Source organism: Hydra vulgaris, chromosome 12 (assembly GCF_038396675.1).
Source record: "Hydra vulgaris chromosome 12, alternate assembly HydraT2T_AEP".
NCBI lineage: Eukaryota > Metazoa > Cnidaria > Hydrozoa > Anthoathecata > Hydridae > Hydra > Hydra vulgaris.
Window position 1 is genome coordinate 84,438,323 of NC_088931.1, and position 9,453 is coordinate 84,447,775.

At 27.4% G+C, this 9,453-nt stretch overlaps 1 long non-coding RNA gene across 1 annotated transcript; it reads right to left on the reverse strand.

Annotated features, from left to right (window-relative positions):
- Nucleotides 1-3,756: 3,756 nt before the first annotated feature.
- Nucleotides 3,757-7,263, reverse strand: LOC136089079 (uncharacterized). Its single transcript, XR_010642779.1, has 6 exons — nucleotides 7,094-7,263; nucleotides 6,327-6,384; nucleotides 5,312-5,410; nucleotides 4,500-4,656; nucleotides 4,130-4,192; nucleotides 3,757-4,044 (listed from the first exon to the last, which is right to left on the reverse strand). It is a non-coding gene; the product is annotated as an uncharacterized LOC136089079 (long non-coding RNA).
- Nucleotides 7,264-9,453: the final 2,190 nt, after the last annotated feature.

Below are 9,453 nucleotides of genomic sequence, written 5' to 3' on the forward strand. Positions count from 1 at the left end.
CGTCCGGTGTAGGCAAAATTGAATTTATTGATGAGAAAATGGATCAACACTTATATAGATCCATATTAGAACGGAATTTGGTGGCTTCGGCAGGAAAATTAGGACTTGGAACGGAATTTATATTCCAACATGACAACGATCCAAAGCACAAAGCTGGATCTGTAACCAGATATCTTGCTGCAAATGGCATTAACGTGTTGGATTGGGTTGCACAACCGCCCGATTTGAACCCTATAGAACATTTATGGTCGGTGGTGGAAAAAAGAATGAAAGATCGAGCTCCAAAGAATAAAAACGAGCTCAAAGAATTGGTTTTAGATGTTTGGTCATCAATTAATCAAGAAATTACGTCTAAACTCGTCTCATAAATGAAAAATCGTTGTAGAGCAGTTATTGAAGCTGATGGTGGTCCAGCAAGATGCTAATTTAATTTTAACTAATTTTAATTTAAAAATTAACAAAATGTACGGAAAATTTTATTGTTCAAACTTTTATATATATATATATATATATATATATATATATATATATATATATATATATATATATATATATATATATATATATATATATCATATATATATATATATATATATATATATATATATATATATATATATATATATATATATATATATATATATATATATATATATATATATATATATATATACAGTGTCTCAAAAAATTATCCGACCAAACAGTTTTTTTAAATATTTTTCCAAAAAAAAGTGCTGTATTTTCATAAACTTAGATTTTTTTTGGTAAACTCAATATTAATAAAAATAAAACAACATGTTTTTAAATAGACTTTATTTATTTTAATGTAAAATATAAATCACAAAATTTTTAGTCTTAAAATAAAGGAACTTAGGTTGTTTTTTTATTGTCAAAAAAATATTCGACCAAACACATTATTTGATTCAAAATTAATTATTTTATAACAAAACAACTATTTTAATACTTTGTTGGGCCTCCCTTTGCTTGGATTACAGCTTCTAGACGTCTAGACATTGATTAGACTAAAAATTTTGTTTGTACCAGTTGAATCTTTTTGCAGGCTTCTACAATTGCAACTTTGAGGTTATCTTTTTTGGAAAATAACCGATCTCTAATATTTCGATCTAAAATTTCCCACAAATGTTAAATGGGAATAATGTCCAGTATTGTGCGGACCATTCCAAGACCTCAACATTATTTTCAGCAAGCCACTCCTTGGTTTTAGTGGCAGTATGCATGGGATCATTATCTTGCTGAAATATAAATCCCAGATCCTAGCCGAAGTTTTCGAGCAGATGACTTCAAATTTTACTTTAATATGTTTCTGTATTGCACCTTATCCAATATAGTATCAATAAATTGGAGTGTCCTGATACCCTTCCAAACCATTGAACCCCATACCATCACGTTACCGCCACCATTATTGAGAGTTCCTCTCGCACAGTCTATTTTGTAGTCCTCTCCGGCTTTTCTCTGATGGAATCTCCGGATTTTCATTTGATGGAGCCCAAAAACTTTTTGGGCTCCATCAGATGACTTTAACTTAAATTTCGATTCGTCGCCTCACAGGATTTTTTTCCTGAAGATTAATGGCAGGTTTTTGAACTTGTTAGCAAACTCCAATCTTCTTTTCATGTGTTTCTTACTCAAATATGGTTTGTTACACACAAGTCGAAATAGTTTTTTGAAAATTTTTATTACAGTAAAGCCGGAGAAGCCTACAAATTAGGCTGTGTGAGAGATACTCTCAATTATGGTGGCGGTAACGTGATGGTATGGGGTTCATTGGTTTGGAAGGGTAACGGAACACTCCAATTTATTGATACTATATTGGATAAGGTGCAATACAGAAACATATTAAAGTAAAATTTGAAGTCATCTGCTCGAAAACTTCGGCTAGGATCTGGGATTTATATTTCAGCAAGATAATGATCCCATGCATACTGCCACTAAAACCAAGGAGTGGCTTGCTGAAAATAATGTTGAGGTCTTGGAATGGTCCGCACAATACTGGACCTTATTCCCATTTAACATTTGTGGGAAATTTTAGATCGAAATATTGGAGATTGGTCATTCTCCAAAATAGATAACCTCAAAATGGCAATTGTAGAAGCCTGCAAAAAGATTCAATTGGTACAAACAAAATTTTTAGTCTAATCAATGTCTAGACGTCTAGAAGCTGTAATCCAAGCAAAGGGAGGCCCAACAAAGTATTAAATAGTTGTTTTGTTATATAATAATTAATTTTGAATCAAATAATGTGTTTGGTCGAATATTTTTTTGACAATAAAAAAACAACCTAAGTTCCTTTATTTTAAGACTAAAAATTTTGTGATTTATATTTTACATTAAAATAAATAAAGTCTATTTAAAAACATGTTGTTTTATTTTTATTAATCTTGAGTTTACCAAAAAAATCTAAATTTATGAAAATACAGCACTTTTTTTAGGAAAAATATTTAAAAAAATATTTGGTCGGATAATTTTTTGAGACACTGTATATATATATATATATATATATATATATATATATATATATATATATATATATATATATATATATATATATATATATATATATATATATATATATATATATATATATATATATATATATATATATATATATATATATATATATATATATATATATATATATATATATATATATATATATATATTAAAAGTATATTACCAAACCATCAATTGTAAAAATTAGTTCCTTAAGTTTTCGTTGTGATGAGTTGTAGTTACATTGTTCAATTTAAACTTAAGAAAAATTTTTTTAAAGTATTTTGTTCCATAAAAATGGTCTGGAAAAGCAATGCAAAACTTACTATAATTTGTCTAAAAATGTGGCTGCTTAATAAAATTATTGCGTAGAATGTATTTATTTTTATCTTTTGACAAATACAAATTATGAAAAGAAACCGGGGAAGAATTTATTTTACATAAAAAGTAAAACTTAGTACCTTATAAACATTAAGTTGATATATAAATTTAGCGCATTCATTTTTCTTAATAGAGGTTTCGCATGGGTAAAACGTTTACTAGAGTTTATTAAACGTGTTATGTGCTTATGATGACGATGAAGAGATTCAAGTTTGCTTTTGTTGGTACTAGCCCATGCAATATTTGCATTGTTAATATGGCTGTGAATAAAAGAGAAATATAAATGAGTTAGAATGCTTGACTTAGGCAATCGGGATTATTATGCACTAAATTAATTATTAAACAATCGATTAAAAAAAATTTTTGGTTGCTTAAAAATAGTTTTGAAAAGTTGAATTTAATTAAATTATTACAAACAAAAATCTATGCAACTTTAATTGCAACATTCTAATCACAAAAAAAAACAAACAACCAAAAACATAATTTCTAAATATCCCAGTAGGCACAGCGACGTGACAAAAACGTGAATTTCACGTTATTTTGGCACGTGACAATTAGGTGACTTTTTGGTCCCCATGAAATGACCAATTCACGTGATTTATGGACGTGTTTTTCACGTTACTTTTGGCACGTGATATTTAGGTGACTTTTTGGTCCTCATGAAATGACCAATTCACGTGATTTATGGACGTGTTTTTCACGTTACTTTTGGCACGTGATATTTAGGTGACTTTTTGGTCCCCTTAAACTGTCTAAAAGACGTGCTTTTTATGTTAATTTTGGCACGTAATATTTAAGCAATAACTATGCTTTATAATTACAATTATAAGTGTTTGGATTCGTGTAAAGAAAAAAAACTCATCGTCGAGGAAATACTTTAATACGTATTAAAATACATGGTTTTATTAGTCAGTATATTAGTTCTTGACATAAAAATTTTTAATTTGTAATAAAAGCTTTTGTTAAAATATCCTCCTTATATCCAATAAGTAATAAGTACGAAGTCGTAGATCTGCAACTTACGAAGAGCACGCTTCAAACTTATATATCTATTCTCCCATAAAAGCACGCTTCAAACATAATCTAACGAATCAGTCGATATTTTCTTCTATAAGAGCACGCATCAAACTTCATCTAATGAATCAGATTTAGCTGAAAAGAAACGAATAAAATCTTAAATAATAATATGATTATTTAATAATTATCTTAAATCACAAACTTTTAAAACAAATCTTACTTTGAGAGTTGCTAACTACTTTTGGCAACAAGATTTTCTAGTGTGTTATTTGTTTTCTTTTATCTAAATCATTAAATAATTTTAAGAAAACATTACTACATACAGTGTAAAAAAATAAAAGTCATTTGCCTTCTAATTTTATACTCTGATTGCTAAAAAAGTAAATAAGTATTTAATAAAAAAAGATGTAACAAAAAAGTCGACAGATGATTAAAAAAAAAGAAGTACATAATAAAAAATACAAGTTTAAAAATTTTTTTTTTATCTATATATATATCTATATCTAATATCTATCTATAGATTTATCTATATCTATATCTATATAAAGTTAATAACTGATAGGCGTGATTAGAAAAAGACCTGTACTCACCTTATGTGATAACATCTGTGTACTGTGATAACATGATAATTTGTTTTCTTTGTTTTCCATCTTCTTATATTTGCATCTGTTTCTGCATTAACTTGTTCATACATTAACTCACTAGATGCAAAGGTGACAGCCCACAAAGTTGCTTTAAATGAGTAATCTACAAAGTTTTGAACAGCATTAAATGTCATTTTAGAATGCACACAAAAGTTAAAACAATTTATATAAATGTAATAGTTATCACATAACCACAAAGCATTATAGTGGGGATTTTATATCATGATTTTCCTTATCCATGGTCAGATTTTCACCTTGAGGCGCCTTTTGCTGTGGAAACATTCACCACGGCTAAGGAGCCTCATCTACCCCTAATTATATATAATATATTAAGTATAATACTGAAAATATGTATGATAAAGTATTGTCAAATTAGGTCACCAATAAATACAGAGTGCTGAAAATTCAACTCAGAATCAAGTTGCATTCTCCAACAAGATATGAATTAAATCAAATTCTTACTACAGAGTGCGATCACAATAGTAGACAAAGAGAGGGTAAAGTGAAATTTAAAGTCAAACTTTAAAAGTTAAAAGGTTATTGGGTCTTACTACAGAATGATATTCCTAGGCAATAACATAACAATACCATTGGGTCTTCCTAGTCAATAATATTTTATGCAGAACTTATCATTTGTCATGTAGCCTAATAAATTTAATATTAAATAAGTTATAATAACTTATTTATTATCAAATTAATTACATTGACAAATTTGACAGTCTAAAATAATATACAATATGGTAGAAAAAAAAGTATACCTCGTAGTAGGGTTTGATCTTTTGCGTATTGCAATATGATAATTATCTGCCATAACATTACACAATTTTGAACTAAGCTTTATAATATATTTATTAAACCTAAATTGATAAAACTTAGTTATAAGATAATATGTTTGGATAAAATATTATATATGTGACATTTTATTTTTGTCAAAAATGCATTGCGAAGTTATAAGATATCTTACGCCCTACTTTTTAAACTAATTATTATAAAATTACAATGCAAAATAATTACATTATTGTAAAAGTAAAATAAAAAGTAATTACAATAATGAATATATAAACTACATATTTCATGTAATCATTATATTTAAAATATCCGGAAAAAATTTACGGAAAATATCCTGAAAAAATTCAGAATATTTCCCCCCTCATTTTCCCCTTAATTTTGCATTCAGCCAAGTTGTTTCTCAATTTTTTAAAAAATTTTCTTAATTTTTGTACGAATGATGACTAAAACAACATAAAAACAAATAGATGAATAATATATACTTGTTATATGTTGTAATATAAGTTGTATGTATGGAACTTGTAATATAAGTTGTATGTATAGAAAACTTTTCGGATATTTGGAAAAAGATAAATTTCAGAAAAATATCTGGTATTCCGGGAATATCCCGAATAAGATAATCCCTGAAACTAAATTATAAAAAAATAGTAAATAAAGAATATCTTTCCAAGTTTCTAATCACAGGTTTTTATTATGAATAAAAAAAGTTCCAAAATACACAATATTTTGGCAACGTAACATTCACGTTTTAATCAAGTAAAATTGTCACCTGGACAAGGTCACCTAAAATATACATGATTGAAACATGAAGAAGGAAATGGGGTAAGAGCAGGCATCAAACTTTATCTAATGAATAAGTCAATATTTTCTCCAATAATAGCTCACAACACCAAATTTAGCTCAAAAGAAACAAATAAAAACTTAAATAATAATATTAATATTAAATAATCATCTTAAATCACAAATTTTTAAGACAAATCTTACATGGTGAGTCACCAACTGTTTTGGCAACAAGATTTTCTGGTGTTGCTATTTCTTTGATCTAAATCATTAAACAATTTTTAAAAAAGCAATGCTATACTTGAGAGAAACTTGCTTTACATATTGGAAGGTCGTCAACATTGAAAGATAAGTAAAATGCAGTTTCAAATACAATAGCATCATAATTATCTTTTTGTGGGGAAAACATCGAACAAATCCGCGTTAATAACCTGTTTTATATTGTACATAATAACAATAAAAGTCATATAATATATATAATAATAATTTCATATAACTCGAATATATATAATCATATAATATTCAAATAATATAAAAAAAAGAAATAAATAAGTATTAACCCTTTTTAACAAGTAAAGCACGAGATCAAGATGTCATATATTATAAAAAGATAAAGTATTTAATAATAATATATACATATATCAATAATAAATAACATAACACATTTATTTATTGATATTATCTTGGATAAATTCTTTAACCTTGTTGATAAAAACCAAATAAAGAAAGAAAATCTATTTTGGGTTTTTATCTAAAAGACTCTTGAGTAATAATGCAGAAGTTCTAGAGACATTATTATTGCTCAAGAATCAAGAATAAGTTCTGCTAGAACTTATAATTTCTCCATGTAGCTTACTTAATTTGATATTAAATTCGTTATAACATAACTTATTTCGTACTAAATTAAGTAAGGAAAATGGACAAATTCGCCAGTCTAAAATATTATATCATAAAGTAGAAAAAAAGCATACCTTGTATTTGAGTTTAATCTTATTTGTGTGGCAAATAGGGACGGCAAATAGGGTACTAATTTATTTAACTTAATTTGATATAATTTAGATATTAGATATTACAACTTAAATGCATCGCGTTAAAAGATATTATATAGACCAATTTTTTTTTTTTAATTATGATAATACTACAATAAAAATTAATTATATTATCATAGAAGTAAATAATTATAACTAATATAATGAATACAAAAACTATACTATAAAAAAATAATTAATATAATAAAAAATATTATTTCACATTTCTTATGCCAGTTTTTTTTTAAAATAAAAAAAGTTCCGAAAGACGAGATATTTTGGCACGTAACTTTCACGTGACTTTCACGTAAAATAGTAACCTGGACGAAGTCACCTAAAATACACGTGATTGAAACGTGAATAAAACGTTGCGTGCCTACTGGGTCATGTGAATAAAACCGGTTGGCTTTTCGCTTGTGAACAAGAAGACTTTTGCATTGTTACAAAGTGCCACATTCTTTTCATTAGCAATGCTGACTTTTAGCTAAGAACACCAACTGCATACAACCGTCTTTGTTCTACCAAAACCGTAATTAAAATGTTTTTTAACATAGTGCCAGTAAAAATGATATTTTATGCGCGCATTTACCTTTTCAACATCATTACCATCTTTAACTAGCACATAAGCATCTGGTTCAAAAGATTCGAGGTACAAGGTGTACATCTTTCTGATGTTTAGCTCGCAAGATAAATAACGTCTTTTACTTTTGTTACTGTAATGAACTACTTTATATGGAAACAAAGATATGTTGGAATGAACATTTGCCACAGAATTTGGTGGCACTTTTCGCTGATTTCCATGCCGTCCCCTGCCATCTTTAGGAACTAATAGGTGACTTGCCAAATTAGAAATTCTTTTAACACGTCGTTCTGTTACTCCATGGAAGGCAATAAACGCAGAGCGACAAACATCTGCTTCCTTATTTCTACATTTAACAGTATACTTGTAACTTGTAGCCCGCTTGACACTCCTACTGCCTGTTCTAGGTCGCCTTCTCTTTACTTCAGCAGGTTTTATAAGCGCAATTAGATAATTTTCCTGTCCATTTCTTTCACCGATGGTATTAAAAGATGTTAAAATAGCTTTCTTCTCCTTATTGCTGAATTTAGAAAAGCATATATGTCGGCAACGGTAGTCAACCCCTGTAGTCCTCATAGGTACCAAACTTTTATTCCAAGAAATAAATTCCTTACCTTCAGCTTTAGCACGTTTGATTATATTGCGTGTCCACAACGGTTCATTCCTTGTCCGTTTTCCAGTAACAGCAGACACACTACTATCAGAATCACTGCTTGTAATATCCATTTTCATTAACCAAAAACAATGACGCTGCAAAAAATAATGGTATTAAAAAGCTGTTGTTTATAAAGTCTATGAGAAAAATAAAAATTAATTTTAAGCTGTTGTAATAATTAATAATAATTTTAACCTGTTGTTTGTAACGCAAATATTATTAACCAATCAGGTTTTAGTAATTATTACTAAAATCTGATTGGTTAATAATATTTGCATTACATACTGGCTTTGAATGATTTGTGTAAACGATAGCTATTGTGCTGTAGCTTTGTAGCCACTATGATACTTATTTACTTAAAATTCAATAAATTTAATTAATAAAAACACATTACTTTATATAACAACAGAAGTGTAACGCTTTGTTATATTTTAATCTGAGCTAATGAATGCGTTTTGTAGATGTTTTGTTTATGTTAGTGTTTCGTGCACATTGGACGTTATTGTTCTTAAAGTGCTAATTTCACTGCTTCCAACATTAATAATAATTATTAATTATTAGGCAATAAATAATTATATTATATTAGTGCTAATTAGATAATTATTATTCATGAAAAATTATTATAAGGCAAAATGCGTAACATGTCTATCAACATTATTACACATTATCTCAATTTTCGATTATTTTGGACTTAGGACGTTCTTGATCTTAGGTCTTCAATTATATTCAACATGCAATCTTTATAATTTTGCACGTAGAACCTCAAATTCTTTTGAATATTCTCAATTCACACCGGGTATTTTTACTAAACTATCAAAAGCATTTCATACAGCATTTTGAGATAATTTAAATTTTACTTTGAATCTTCGATGTATTTTGAATTTTACTTCAAAAATTTAAATATTATTAAATTAACGATATTGATTACCGTGTACTAAATCTTTTAAAAAAAGATATTTTCGCAAAATTTTAATATACCTTCTTCTTTTTATGTTTTTAAATTCAATTTATAAGTTTTATCTTTTCTGAGGAATACGAACTTTTTTACTAAGAGTTATCTTTTTTGAG